The sequence below is a fragment of the Lynx canadensis genome, chromosome C2, assembly GCF_007474595.2.
Source record: "Lynx canadensis isolate LIC74 chromosome C2, mLynCan4.pri.v2, whole genome shotgun sequence".
In the NCBI taxonomy this organism is placed as follows: domain Eukaryota; kingdom Metazoa; phylum Chordata; class Mammalia; order Carnivora; family Felidae; genus Lynx; species Lynx canadensis.
The window spans coordinates 61,795,729-61,809,998 of NC_044311.2; the positions used below are offsets into that span (position 1 = coordinate 61,795,729).

The 14,270-nt window shown below is 35.9% G+C and overlaps 1 pseudogene; it reads left to right on the forward strand.

Annotated features, from left to right (window-relative positions):
• Positions 1-264: 264 nt before the first annotated feature.
• Positions 265-14,270, forward strand: part of LOC115522848 — a 161,525-nt pseudogene continuing 147,519 nt past the window's right edge.

Below are 14,270 nucleotides of genomic sequence, written 5' to 3' on the forward strand. Positions count from 1 at the left end.
TCAAAGTCTAGTAAGAGACAGAAACCATGCAAAGATTTGATCAGGCCAAAAAAAAGGTAATATAGGTTATTAATTAGGAACTGAAGATAAAGTACTCAGAGGGATAAAGAGAATGTTGAAGAATATAGGAATAGCAGATGATAGGGAGCAGCTACTATGTCTAGGACTGAAGGAGAATACCCAAGAAAGGAATGTACGTGGAAGCATTCTCCCACCCCTCTAACCCCCACAGGTTGAAATTTAGATCTCGGAGAGGGTGGGGCTATGTCCCACTTTATGGCACAGAAATTTGCAGTGGGGCTGCTGGCCAGGGACAGTGAGCGGGAGCCTGTTGCTGGGCGTAGCAGTGAGATTCACTGAGAATCTGCCTGTTGGGGTACTGGTGAGACTTTCTGAAGCTGATACACCACTGGCAGGGGGCGCTGCTTGCTGGTGGAGATGCTTCCCACCTGCTGGCAGACCCAGTGTCCACACCTGCAAAACAGAAAGCACTGGCCTTTTTCTCTTCCAGAGTTCCTCTAGGCCCTCTACCAAGATGACTTGACATTGCATCATCTGACCAGGGAGATATATTCATAAGATCCAGCTTCAGTATCATAAAGCAAGTCTAAGAAGAGATTTATAGAAATGAGAAAATTGATGACAAGATGGAAAGTTTTACCTGAAAAGAAGAATTTATATAAATAATCAAATGAATGTAGGGGCGCCTGGGTGGCTTCATCAGTTAAGTGTCTGACTCTTGATTTCAGTTCAGGTCGTGATATCATGGTTTCATGAGATTGAGTCCCTTGTGGCTTCTATGATGATGACACAGTGCCTGCTTGAGATTGTCCCCCTCTCTCTTCCCCTCCTCCACTTGCACTCTGTCTCAAAATAAATAAATAAACTTAAGAAAAAGAATTTAAAAAAATCAATTATAAATAGTAGAAATGAAAAAGAAAACTTTATTTTTTTTAATTTTTTTAACGTTTATTTATTTTTGAGACAGAGAGACAGAGCATGAACGGGGGAGGGTCAGAGAGAGGGAGACACAGAATCTGAAACAGGCTCCAGGCTCTGAGCTGTCAGCACAGAGCCCGACGCAGGGCTCGAACTCACAGACCGCGAGATCATGACCTGAGCCGAAGTCGGCCGCCCAACTGACTGAGCCACCCAGGCGCCCCGAAAAAGAAAACTTTAATGGAAAAATGAAGTATATGGTATTAATGGCATATGATAAAGAGCTGTTTATAGAATTAATAACCTTGAAGACAGAAATATATCTAGTGGAATATATCTAGACTGAAGTAAAGAAAGAAAAGAAAGATGATAAAACAAAACAAAACAGAAAAAAGCATGAGACAAATGATGTATAGATCAAAAGTCTTACAAACATGTGTTATGCAGTACTAGGAAGAAAAGAGAGAAAATAGGGCAAAAGCAATATTCGAAGAAATAACCGTGGATACAATTTCTCTAAAACTGAAAGAAAGGCACAAAACTCCAAGGAGGAAAAATACAAAACAAAACACATAAAAGTATATCACAGTAAAACACATGAGAAAAAAAAAGGATAATGAGAAAATCTTAAAAGCAGACAGAGAGAAAGTCACATCATATTCAAAAGGAAATTTAATTGATAATGGAATGCCACTTTTGAAATGCTCCGAATAACTGCCAATGTAGAATTCTATTCCATTGATATTCTTCTTCAAAAATTAAGATGTAATAAATGGAGAAGATAGGCAAATCTGTGCAGAAGAGATCCAAATAATATATGTAGGTACGTCATCCTCAAAGAAAGGGAAGGATAACTCTCCACTCTTGAAGTGACCCCATTCCAAAGACCCCATTTTCAATGACCCTATTCCAAAGAATACAGGATGGAAAAGGGATAAACAACAGTAACCTTACAGTCAAAAAACCTGACAAACAGTATGTCAGCCTGAAGATCAAGGTTGACATCAACAGTGCTAAATCATGTTGATAATTTATATCTCTGATATGATGTCATGAAAATGGCACTTTACCTCTGTGATCTTCCTCCTCAAAACACATAATCCCAGTCTAATAACAGCAAAGACATCATAAAAATCCAAATTGAAAGACAGTCTATAAAGTACCTGACTAGTACTCCTCAAAAATGTCAAGGTCACCAAAAGCAAGGAAAGTAGTAGAAACTGTCATGGCCTAAAATAAGTTAAGGGTACATGACAACTAAATAAAACCTGGATGGGATCCTGGGACACGAAAAGGGCAGTAAGTAAAAAGTAAGGAAGCCTGAGTAAAGTATGGACTTTAGTCAACAATAAGGTATCAATATTGGCTTATTATTATAACAAATGTACCATACTAATATAAAATATTTATAATAGTGGAATGTGGAATATACGGGATATACTGGAACTCTGTACTATCTTTGCAGTTTTTTTTCCTGCAAAATCGAAAACTGTTCTAAATATTTTTGTAAGTTTATTTAAAAATTAAGGTGCAGGTATCGTTTCCCAACAAATAGAATCTGAAAAAAAAAAAGAAAAGAAAAGTTGTGCCAGCAGTCCATATGAAAAGAAATACTAAAAGCAATTTTCAGGCAGAGGGAACATTATTCCAGAAAGAAGTACAGAAATGCAGGAAGCAATAATGAATAGCAGAAAAGGTAAATATATGGATGTTTATATTATTTTTGACCATGCAAAATAATAATAATAAAGTCTTATGGGGTCTTTGGATCTGAAATTAAAAAGCATGATAGCAATAACATAAAAGCAGGAAAAGCATAATGGAGTTAAAATGTAAGTTTCTAGCATTACCAAGGAAGTGGTTAAAGCACTAATTTATATTAGAGTTTAATAATAGATGTTTTAATATCTATAGTAACTACTGAAAGAATAATATAGGATGTGTAACTGACAATCTAACATAGAGTGCAAATAGAACGGCAAAAATAATAAATTTAAAAGGACAAAATAGCAGAGAGCAAAAGTAACATAAAATATATAGAATTTTAGAAAAATAGTAAAATGATAACTTTCATCCAAATATGTCAGTGAATACATTAAAAGTCAATGATATAATACCACAGCTTAAATATATTAGAATATTTACAATAACACATATAGATAGATATAAATATATGGATATAGTTTGTTGAATGCATGAATATGAAAAAGGTTAAAAGTATAGAAAACAAAATGTCATGCAAACACAAACCAAAAGAAAACTGATATAACTATACTAATATCATTAAACCTCAACTTTAATGAAAGAAGCGTAACTGGATCTAAAGAGGAACACTTCATAATAACAAAGGGTTAATTTGCTAGGAAGATGTGGCAATTCTAAATTTGTATGTCACAATAGAGCTTCCAAACGTATGGAACAAAATTTTCAATAGTCATAAAGAACAAATGTAAAAATCACATAGGGAAACTTTACTCTGCCACTTTCACTAGCTGATATAGTGAACAGTGCTTGGTATAACGAGCATATAAAGAAAAGTCCTTAATGATACAAAGATATGAAAAACATGGTTAACAAACTTGAACTAATTAAATCTACATATTTGTATATATTTGAAATATATACATATAATATATATGCATATACACATACAGAAAATGTAGCACTTGAGAATTACTGAATACATCTTATTTTCCAGTAAACGTAGATTTTTTTTAACCAGAATTGATCATGTGCTGGCATATGAAGCAAGTCTTAACAAATTTTGAAGAATTGAACCAAGTAGATTATAATGTGTCCATAGTGGAATTAATATAGCATTTCATCATAATAAAATGATTGCAAATGCCTCAAATGTTTGAAAAACCTTCAAAATATACCTCAAAATAACCCAAAGAAGGGTGAATGTAGATTGGGAAATATATTGAATTGAATGATAACACATTACAACACAGAAAACCTGTGGGATGCAGTTAATACTTTATTTTTAGGAAAATTTATAGTCTGGAATGAATATATTAGTGTGATATGCTGTCTCCAAAGAGGCTGCCATCAACTTCTTTCTTTCCTGGACACTGCAATTCACACATTTTGGGAAGGAATTTTTCCACATCCTGGAATCTCAGCTGACCTGTGACTGCTTTAACCAAAATATATCTAAGCAGTGATGCTATGTAATTCCAAGTTTCCATCATGAGGAGCCTTGCAGCTTCTTTTTGGATCTCTTGGAATGTCTCTCTAGGGAGTGATAACCACCTTGTAAAATGTCTCTACCCTGAGACCACCACGCAGTGAGAAAGTCAAAGTTAGTCACGTGTAGAGAGAGATTAATGCCCAGCCAACCACCCAAATATTCCAACCATCTCAGCCCCAATCCCAACATGTGCGTTAAAAAGCTTGTATGCAAACCTAACTCCAACTGCCATTTGACTGCTACCATACTTGGACTCCCAAATGAGAACTATCAAACTGAGTCCTTCAATCCTCAGAAATGTGAAAGATAAAAATAAATTGCCTCCTTAAATGAATTTGGGAGTAGTTTGTTACACATTTATAACAAGAAGTATTTTTAAAGTTTATTTATTTATTTTGAGAGAGAGAGAGAGAGAGAGAGAGCACAAGCAGGTGAGAGGCAAAGAGAAGGAGAAACAGGCTCCTTCCCAAGCAGGCTCCGTGCCATCAGCACAGAGCCCGATGCAGGGCTTGAACTCATGAACTGTGAGATTATAACCTGAACCAAGATCAAGAGTCAGATGCTTATCTGACTGAGCTACCCCAGCACCCCGATAACCAGAAATATTTTATAAGAAGAAAGTCTAAAAACTGATGATGTAGATGTCCATCTCAATAGCTTAGAAGCAGAGCAGTGAAAGAAATCTATAAAAGGTAGAAGGAAGGCAATGATAGAGATCACAATGCTAAAGTAATTAAATGGAAAAATGTGGAATACTGAAAAATCAATAAAGCCAAAAGTTTGTTCTTAGAAAAGATGAAGATAGATAGATAGATAGATAGATAGATACCAAAGCTGTTCAAAAATAAAAGAGAAGACACGCATTTATTTCAGGAATAGAAAAGGGGATGCCACTACAAATTGGACAGATATTTAAAAAGATAGTGTGATGATTCCAGACTTCAAGCTGATTACAAAGTTATAGTCATCAAGACATTATGGTACTGGCATAAAAGCAGACACATAGATCAATGGAACAGAATAGAAAACCCAGAAATGGACCCATAAATGTATGGCCAACTAATCTTTGACAAAGCAGGAAATAATATCTAATGGAAAAAAAAACAGTCTGGTATTGGGAAATGGTATTGGGAAAACTGGGCAGCTACATGCAAAAGAATGAAACTGAACTACTTTCTTACACTATATACAAAAGTAAATTCAAAATGGATGAAAGGTCTAAATGTGAGACAGGAAACCATCAAAGTCCTAAAGGAGAACACAGGCAGCAACCTCTTTGACCTCAGCCTAGCAACGTCTTACTAGACATGTCACCAGAGGAAGAGAAACAAAAGCAAAAATGAACTATTGGGATTCCATAACAAAGCTTCTGCACAGTGAAGGAAGCAATCAACAAAACTAAAAGATAACCTACAGAATGGGAGAAAATATTTGCAAATGGCATTTATGATAAATGCTAGCATCCCAAATCTACAAAGAACTTAGCAAACTCAACACCCAAAAAACCAAATAATCCAGTTAAGAAATGAGAGAAGATATGAACAGATACTTCTCCAAAGAAGACATCCAAATGGCTCACAGACACATGAAAATATGCTCAACATCACTCATCATCAGGAAAATACACATCAAAACCACAAGGTACCACTTCATACCTTTCAGAATGGCTAAAACTAACAACACAATAAACAATAGGTGTTGGCCAAGATGCAGAGAAAGGGGAATCCTCTTGTACTATTGGTGGGAATGTAAACTGGTGTATCCACTTTGGAGAACAGGATGGAGTTTACTGTTCTCAAAAAGTTAAAAAAAAAAAGAATTATCAGCAATTGCGCTACTGGGTATTTACCCAAAGGATACAAAGATTCAGATTCGAACGGGTTCATGCACCTTGATTTTCATAGCAGCGTATCAACAATAGCCAAGCTATGGAGAGAGCCCAGATGTCCATCTATTGATGAATGGATAAAGAAGATGTGGTTTATATGTACAATGGAATATTACTCAGTCTTCAAAAAAGAATGAAATCCTGCTATTTGCAATGAAGTGAATGGATCTAAAGTGTATTATGCTAAGCAAAATAAATCAGTCAGAGAAAGACAAATACTGCATGATTTCACTCAACTGTGGAAGTTAATAAAAAAAAACCATATGAACATATGGGGAGGGGGAAGAAAGAAAGGAAAAAGACAGAGGGAAACAAACCATAAGAGACTCTTAAGATAGAGAGCAAACTCAGGGTTGATGGAGGGAGTTGGGTGAGGGATGGGCTAGATGGGTGATGTGTATTAAGGAGGGCATTTGTTATTGATGAGCACTGGGTGTTGTATATAATTGGTGAATCAATGAATTCTACGCCTGAAACCAATATTGTACTGTTTGTTAACTAATTAGAATTGAAATAAAAGCTTGAAAAAAATAAAAATAAAAAGATAGTGTAAGAATATTGTTAACAACTTAACAGCAATGCATTTGACCATTTATATGATATGGACAAATTCCTTAAAACATATTTACATCTTTAAATAAAAATCTGAGTACTTTTATATTCACTAAAGAAATTGAATCTGTAATTAAAAATCTTTTAATGTGCACCCCACCCTCACACACACACACACACACACACACACACACACAGGTACACAATCATAATCCCAGACACAGATGGCATCACAGATAAACTCTTCTAAAACGTTTATGTAAGAAATAACAATGGTCTTATACAGGTTATCTCAGAGAATAGGAAAAGTGGAAAGACCTTTCCCACTTGTTTGATATATGATCTGGATGCCAAAACCTAACAAGAATATTATAAGAAATAAAAAATGTGGGCAAATCTCTCTCATGAATATAACCACAAAAATTCTAAACAAAATGTTAGCTAACTAAATCCAGGAATATATAAAAAAGACACTGTATCATGACTACCTGTACAGGGGATTCAGGGATACAAAAATCAATCAGCTTTATTCATCATATTATCAGAATCAACAGGAAAAACCATATAATTATCTTTATAGATTCGGAAAATTAATAAATAAAACTTAACATCTATGTATGATACAAATACTAAATAAATGGGAAGAAAGAACATTTCTTAATCTGCTAAAACTAATCTATAAAAAAGCCCAACTATGTGCACATCATAATTAACAGCGAAATGTTAAAAAACTATCCGAGTTCAGAAGCAAGACAAGGGTGATCACTGCCACCATTGCTATTTAACATTCTACCTTGGCCACTAGTAAAAGAACCAATATTTTATTTTTTTAAATTTATTTTTATTTTATTTTATTTTATTTTATTTTATTTTATTTTATTTTATTTTATTTATTTTTTGAGAGACAGAGCATGAGCAGGAGGGGGCCAGAGAGAGAGGGAGACACAGAACTTGAAGGGGGCTCCAGGCTCCATGCTGTCAGCACAGAGCCCAACGCGGGGCTGAAACTCACAAACTGTGAGATCATGACCTGATCTGAAGTCAAACGCTCAACTGACTGAGCCATCCAGGCACCCCACCAATATTTTAAGAATTGGACAAATGGACAAAATATTTGAACAAGCACTTCAACAAGATGTTATCTAAGTGTCCAGAAACATGAAAATGTGCTTAACCTAATTATCATCATGAAAATGCAAATTAAAACTTGCAGTATGATACGAGAATGCGCTCTCCAGAAGAGTAAAAATAAAACAAAAGAGAATATCCCAAATGGTGGCAGGGATGCATAACATGAGAAACATCTGATGTCTAATATACTGTTGGTGGGAGTGTAAAGTAGCATAACTTCTTTAGAAGACCATTTGGCTATAAATACTAAAGCAAAGTATATCATACCTTTTGACCTAGCAATTCCAGTCCTAGCTATATTACCCAACAGAAATGTGTATGTGAGTTCACTAAAGATGTGTATGAGAATGTTTATAACAGCACTCTTTATAATAACCCCAAGAAAACCCAATTTCTCAACAGCTATGAAATGGACCAATTAAAATGGTAGTTATTAATAGAATTAAGTAATATACAAGAGTGAGAATGAACGAACAAGTATATGCAACAATGTGGATGCCTCATAAGCAGAATGTCCACTGAAAGAAGCCAGACACTCACACACAAATACACACAGTATGATTCTGCTTATATAGTTCAAAAAGATAAAACTATCCTACAGTGATGAAAGATCAGGGTAGTTGTTACCTTCAGCCAGGCAGAGTGCTCCTTGGGTGCTAGGAATGTTCTCTTTATTGTGGCTGCATTGGTATATTCTATATCTGAAAACTCAGCAAACTGTGTACTTAGGATTTGTGTACTTTCCTGTGTATATGGCACACTTTAATGAAAAGTCAACTAAAAATAAGCAAAAGCAGTCTCAACACCTGCACAGCCATACGTCAGATCAAAGAAGTTACATCCAGTCAGGATGCAGGTAGCTCACTCTGCCTGTCAGTTCTTTGTTTTTTCAGGATTAGTTCTCTCCTCTCGGGGTTCCACTGTCAGGGTGACTCAGCCCCACTTCTTCTATGCTTCTGCTTTGTCAGCTTCTTCTGCCCCAACACATTCTCCTTCTCTCTTTCGGTCTCTCTCTTTTCTCTCCCATTTTTACCTGCCCCTCCCCACTTCCTCCCTGCCCTTTCTACCCTCCCTCTCTTCCAGCCACACTCATCTCATGAGGCAAAGACTCAGTAACTGTTAGCTAGTCAGCATGCAGGAGAGATGCCCCTTTTGAGGGGAACACACCATTTTCAAACCTACAGTTGTGCTGGATGGAATATTTATTAGCTGTAAGCTGGATAGGGGAAATACATAAAACTAAACCCTATCTGTAAAGGTGGGTTCTGGCCACAGGTTTAGAAGTGTGCTGTGGACATAGCTAGTACATGGACACAACCAAATCACATTTCCGTTTAGTCCTTAACTCCATCTCTAGCCATTGGAAATCCTGGAACTACTTTTCTAACTTTCCCACGCTATCCAGCACAATGCCAAAAACATAGTGGAGGGTGTTGAAGAGTTATCTGTTTGAAAAGCCAGTAACAACATATTTCTTTAATGGACAAATGGGTGACCTAGTGTTCTGACTCACTGGTTTATGACTCTGTTCTCAATCTCATCCTCAAATGGTGACTTGGGTGTGAAATTTCTGGACCTGCACTGTAAGTCTCCAAATTCCATAAGACTAAGTGGTTCCTTAGTACACTGTTCAAAAATATCTCAAATACCGATGGCTAAGACCTGACTTTTTCTTTATGTCAAAACAAGGGTGCCTTGGCTATAATGAAAATAAGACGGCATAGTGTTATCTCATTTAATTTGAGATCAAAGAATAATGTCACTCTGTGATGGTACATTTTTAGGAGAGCCACTGAAGTCTTTTTTTGTGCGTGTCTAGTTATAGGAGGCTAATTCTGCTTAAATATTCAATTGCAGATAGAAATGAATGTACCGTTGACAGTGGTGGCTGTCAGAACCAATGCTGTAATACAGCTGGGAGTTATCACTGCAAGTGTCAAGCTGGCCGGAAGCTGGAGGAAGATGGCAGAGGATGTGAAGGTAACGGGTAGGACTGTCTGCTTACTGATAAGGAAAAGAGAGAACATCTACGTAATGCAAAAGGAAGGGTTTGTCTTTTATCCAGAGCCAGTTGAAGTGCCTGTGTTGAATGTTGTCAAGAGTACAGATCTTCCTCTCATGTCTAGATTACAAAATTGTAACCCTAAGAACACTTCAAGTAGCTTATTATAGGAAACATATGATTATACACTGGTTTGGTTGTGTCACGTTCTGATTATGGAATTTCAATCATTCATTTAAATCCCTGGGTAAAGTACATATTTTTGAAAGCATTTCATTTAATTCTGAAGTAAAAATGGTGCTTATCATAAAATACTCATATGTTGCTACAATGGAAATGGAGAGGCACAAAACTAACCACAGGGATAGTATTCTTGGTATGGAATCAGCTTTTTTCACAAACTTCAATTTACTGTCTCCCTTTAAAATTAATTCCTTCCTGCCTTTATTTATTAATTCATCATTTTGTTCATTTGACGATCATTGAATTCCTGCTCTGTAGCTGGCATTAATCCATGCTCTGCGGATATAAAAATTAATGAGAGATAAATTCTGCCCTGAAGGAGTTTACTGATTACAGGCAAAGATGGAAACATAAGCCAAAACCTTACAGAATGGTGTGTAATACATTATAGCATAAGGCTAAATGCAATGGACTCAACGAGACCTGGGTTTGAATCTCAGCTCTTACAATTTATGTGACCCTGGGAACGTTAATTGTTAACACTCTTTCCTTGTCTATAATATTTGGGATAATGCCAGTTTCTAAAATCACAAAATTTACTGTGGGATTAAATAAGATGCTGTATCTAAAGCAGTTGTCACAGTGCATGGCATATAGTATGTGTTCAGATGTTAACTATGAATTTTGCTCTCATTTATGAACTCAGTCGTTGCCTATATTGGGAATGTAATGGAGCCCAGACATTGTTCCCTTTTCTTGTTCTCTAAAAAGGACAAAGATCCAAATTAAAAGGAACCCTGTATCAAGCCTTTTAACTGTCCTTTCTGATTTTCCCTCCATCTATTCATATTACTAGAATGCTAGGGCATTTTTTTTAGATCACTTAGAAATGTATTTATTCTAACTATGTTTTCCATTGACCTTACAAAATCATACTTTTTTTTTAAAACTCTGACAGAGTCTATTCCCAATGGGGCATGCGTGAATAAGTTGGTAGAAGAAAACAAAATAAACGGAGAGACATCCAACTGGAGATGACTGGAGCTGGGGCTATGGGTTTGATTGGGACTGTCAAGGCAAGACAAGTTGTAGTGTTGTTCGGCCCCTTCTGGCATGTTCTGGCAGGCAGCAACAGGAAGGCCTCCAGGGAAGCTGGCAGATATTCAAGGGCAACTGCATCTGGGCCTTCTGGAGATAAGGCTTTACCCCAAGCAAAGTCCTCTGCCAGGAAGAGTATAAATTAATAAAGGCAAGCACTAAATTCACCCAGTCTCCTTTCATTCGAGGGAGGTAATCTCTATTTCTGAAGAGATTATCTGTCAGTGGTGTTCTCACTGTTGATTCAATATCAGAGAACAGGAGGACTCAAGGACCCCATGGTGTCCAAATGAAAAGTGGGACACTGACCACTGCAGAGAGCATAGTCTACATGATGAGAATATTCTTTGTCGTGGCTTCTCCCTTCCCTTACAGGCAGCGATCTCTGTCTTTTTGGCTGAGTAGTATTATCACCATTGTCCTTATTATAGATACATTCAAAGTGCCAGCACAGCAATTACCTACTGTTAGGTTTAACAGTTGCTGTTATGTTTCTAATAACTATTAGGCTAATAAGTCATGATAAACTTTGTACCCACTAATTCATTTACATGCCATTATCTCATATGTAACTGAACTTAGTTACTCTTCATATAATCGTCAACACATTTAGAGCAATGATTTCCTGGTTCCATTTAACTGATGTCCTTTTGCACAGACTGAATAAGAGCAAGGTTAGGATTTGGGAGAATCAAGAGCGGGACCCTGAGCTAACACTGACTTCCTACTTACTGAGATTCAGCACTGGGGATGGTGGTGTGGAGCAGACCAATATGCCATGGTAGAGAACCACCTCACAGTGTGATCCTTCTTACAATCTTTTCCTGTTCGTTTCCTTAAATGACAGTTTGGTAGATGTGGTGATGCTAGAGAAGCGGCTTGCTAGATCACTCAATGTACAGTGGTCTCAGATTTGTTTATATTCATAATTAAATACAAAATAACAGAGGTCATTTTGAAATTGAGTGCATTCTAAAGTCACTGTAAATGAGCATTTCAGTTTATGTGAGTAGACTAATGAGTCATTCATATTTATTTACTGGATGCTAACAGTAAAGGTCAGTTGGTTTCCAAAACCATTGTGTTAAATGCTACAGACATAGAATTAAATAGTCATTTGAAAAGAGGTTTTTTTTGCATTAATATAAATTTAATTTAACTTGTTTGAATTGCCTTTTAAAATAGAGATCAACATTTTCGTAAACGGTTGTACTATCACAATAAATCTAGAGTCTACTTTTCAGTGGAAATGGAAATATTTGTAAATGGTCTTGTTAGCCAATCTTATTTTTAACCTTTTCTCTCAACAGCTATAAACTTGTGGAGAAGGCTTCTGATTAGCTCAGTTACATGGTATCCCTTTTTCTCAGGCATGGCAGGGAGCCTAAAGCAGGGTTTCTAATTCACACTGCAGATAGGTTGTTATAAAGTGTAAATTAAACAGCAAAATAGAGGGGAAAGCACTGCCTCCTAGTGGACACTGTGGTATATAGTGTGTGTGTGTGTGTGTGTGTGTGTGTGTGTGTTTACGTGCGTGTGTATATATATATGTATGTGTGTGTGTATATATATATATACATACATATATACGTATATATATACATATATACACATGTTTGTATATGTATACATATATGTTTATATATTTTTTGAAAGGGCATTAGTTTTTTTCTTTAATGTATTAATGTGGATTATAGTATTTATAGCTTTTCATATATGTAAGCATCTCTGCATTTCAGGAAAAAATTCAACTGGATTTTAATACCTTATTTGCTACTAAATCCAATTTGCTATTATTTTATTTAGGGTTTTTTTTATTCATAACCATGAGTGAAATAGGCCAGAAATTTGTCTTTCTCATATGTTTTTTATGGTAGTTGTTCTCACCTTGAGTGATTTTGTCCTCAGAGACCTTTGGAAATGTCTGCAGACATTGATTTTCACAACTGAGGGTAGGGGGTACTGTTGGCATCTAGTGGGTAGAGGCCAGGATATGCTAACTAGCCTCTTCTTCTGTTACTTTGACTATACACTTGTTAGACCCTCATTCGATCTCACAGGCTGCTTTCATCTGTTGTGTTTTCCTTTCTCTCTTCACTGCATATGCTCAACTAGTTTATTGAGTTTGAAATATAAATAATTTAAATGGACAGTTTTAAACGTCTTATTTTTCTCAAATCTGTAGGTTTCTTTCTGTTGTATGCTCAGGTTTATATTCTATCCTTTTTTTTTTTTTTTTTTTTTTTTTACTATTTCACACGTAGCTACATTGTGTGTCTGATTCCATTGTGTGTTTTGGTTGGGAAGTCTAAATCTATTATTTCTTATTTCCGGGCCGTTAGTTACACTCTCTTTCCCTTCATGTTGTATACACTTCTAGTATGGAACTCACAGAGGACTGTACTTATTTATACATTTGTACTTTCTCTTACATTGGGAATAAGTTCTGAGAAAGGGCCATGTCTTACCACTTTCTCATCCCTAGTTAACGGGTGGCTAGAGCCCAGCAGAATTCCATAAATGTTATTGAATGACTGGATGGGCAGATGAATACCCACCTACTCAAATATAAATGCATACAAGCATACAATCTGTATACCTTTATTCACTTCCTTATCTACAGATTCTAATCATGCTGGGTCTGTCACTTAAAGTCTGGCTAGTTAAACCATTTGGTTATCACTAGGTCTTTGTGTAAATATTTGCTGATAACAAGACTGTTTCATTTGAAAAGGTAAATCACATTTTTACTTCTAGAGGGCAAATCAAAGTCTTTTAGCTTAGTTTAAACTTCCTGAAGTTTCTCCAGGTGACTTTTCTAAATATATAACTAGTGTGACTCTTTCAGCATAGTAGTCCCATGGAATCAAAGAATTTCTCTAAATAAAACAGTAACTAACATTACTGTATTTTTAATAAGTGAACTGATAATAAACATTGGACATTTGAGATACACCTTACATTTGGGAAAAATAAATGGACATAAAAGTATATTATTTAATGAATTGACTTGAAATATTTTAAAATAATTTTGATAATGTTTCCAGCCAATTCTCTTTCCTGAAAAATGTTAGAAATTATAATATGAATGAACAAAATGTAACCCAGTATGCCATTGTCATGGAATTTATAGAATTTTTGGCTAAAAAAGGCTTCTATAGATGGAATCCCAGGGAAATTAAATGATTTGAGCAAGCTCAAAATGCTAATTGGTGGACCAAGGGAAAGCAGAAGCTGAGCTTTCATATTTCCTTTCTAGAGTATTGATAGGCAATATGAACTGG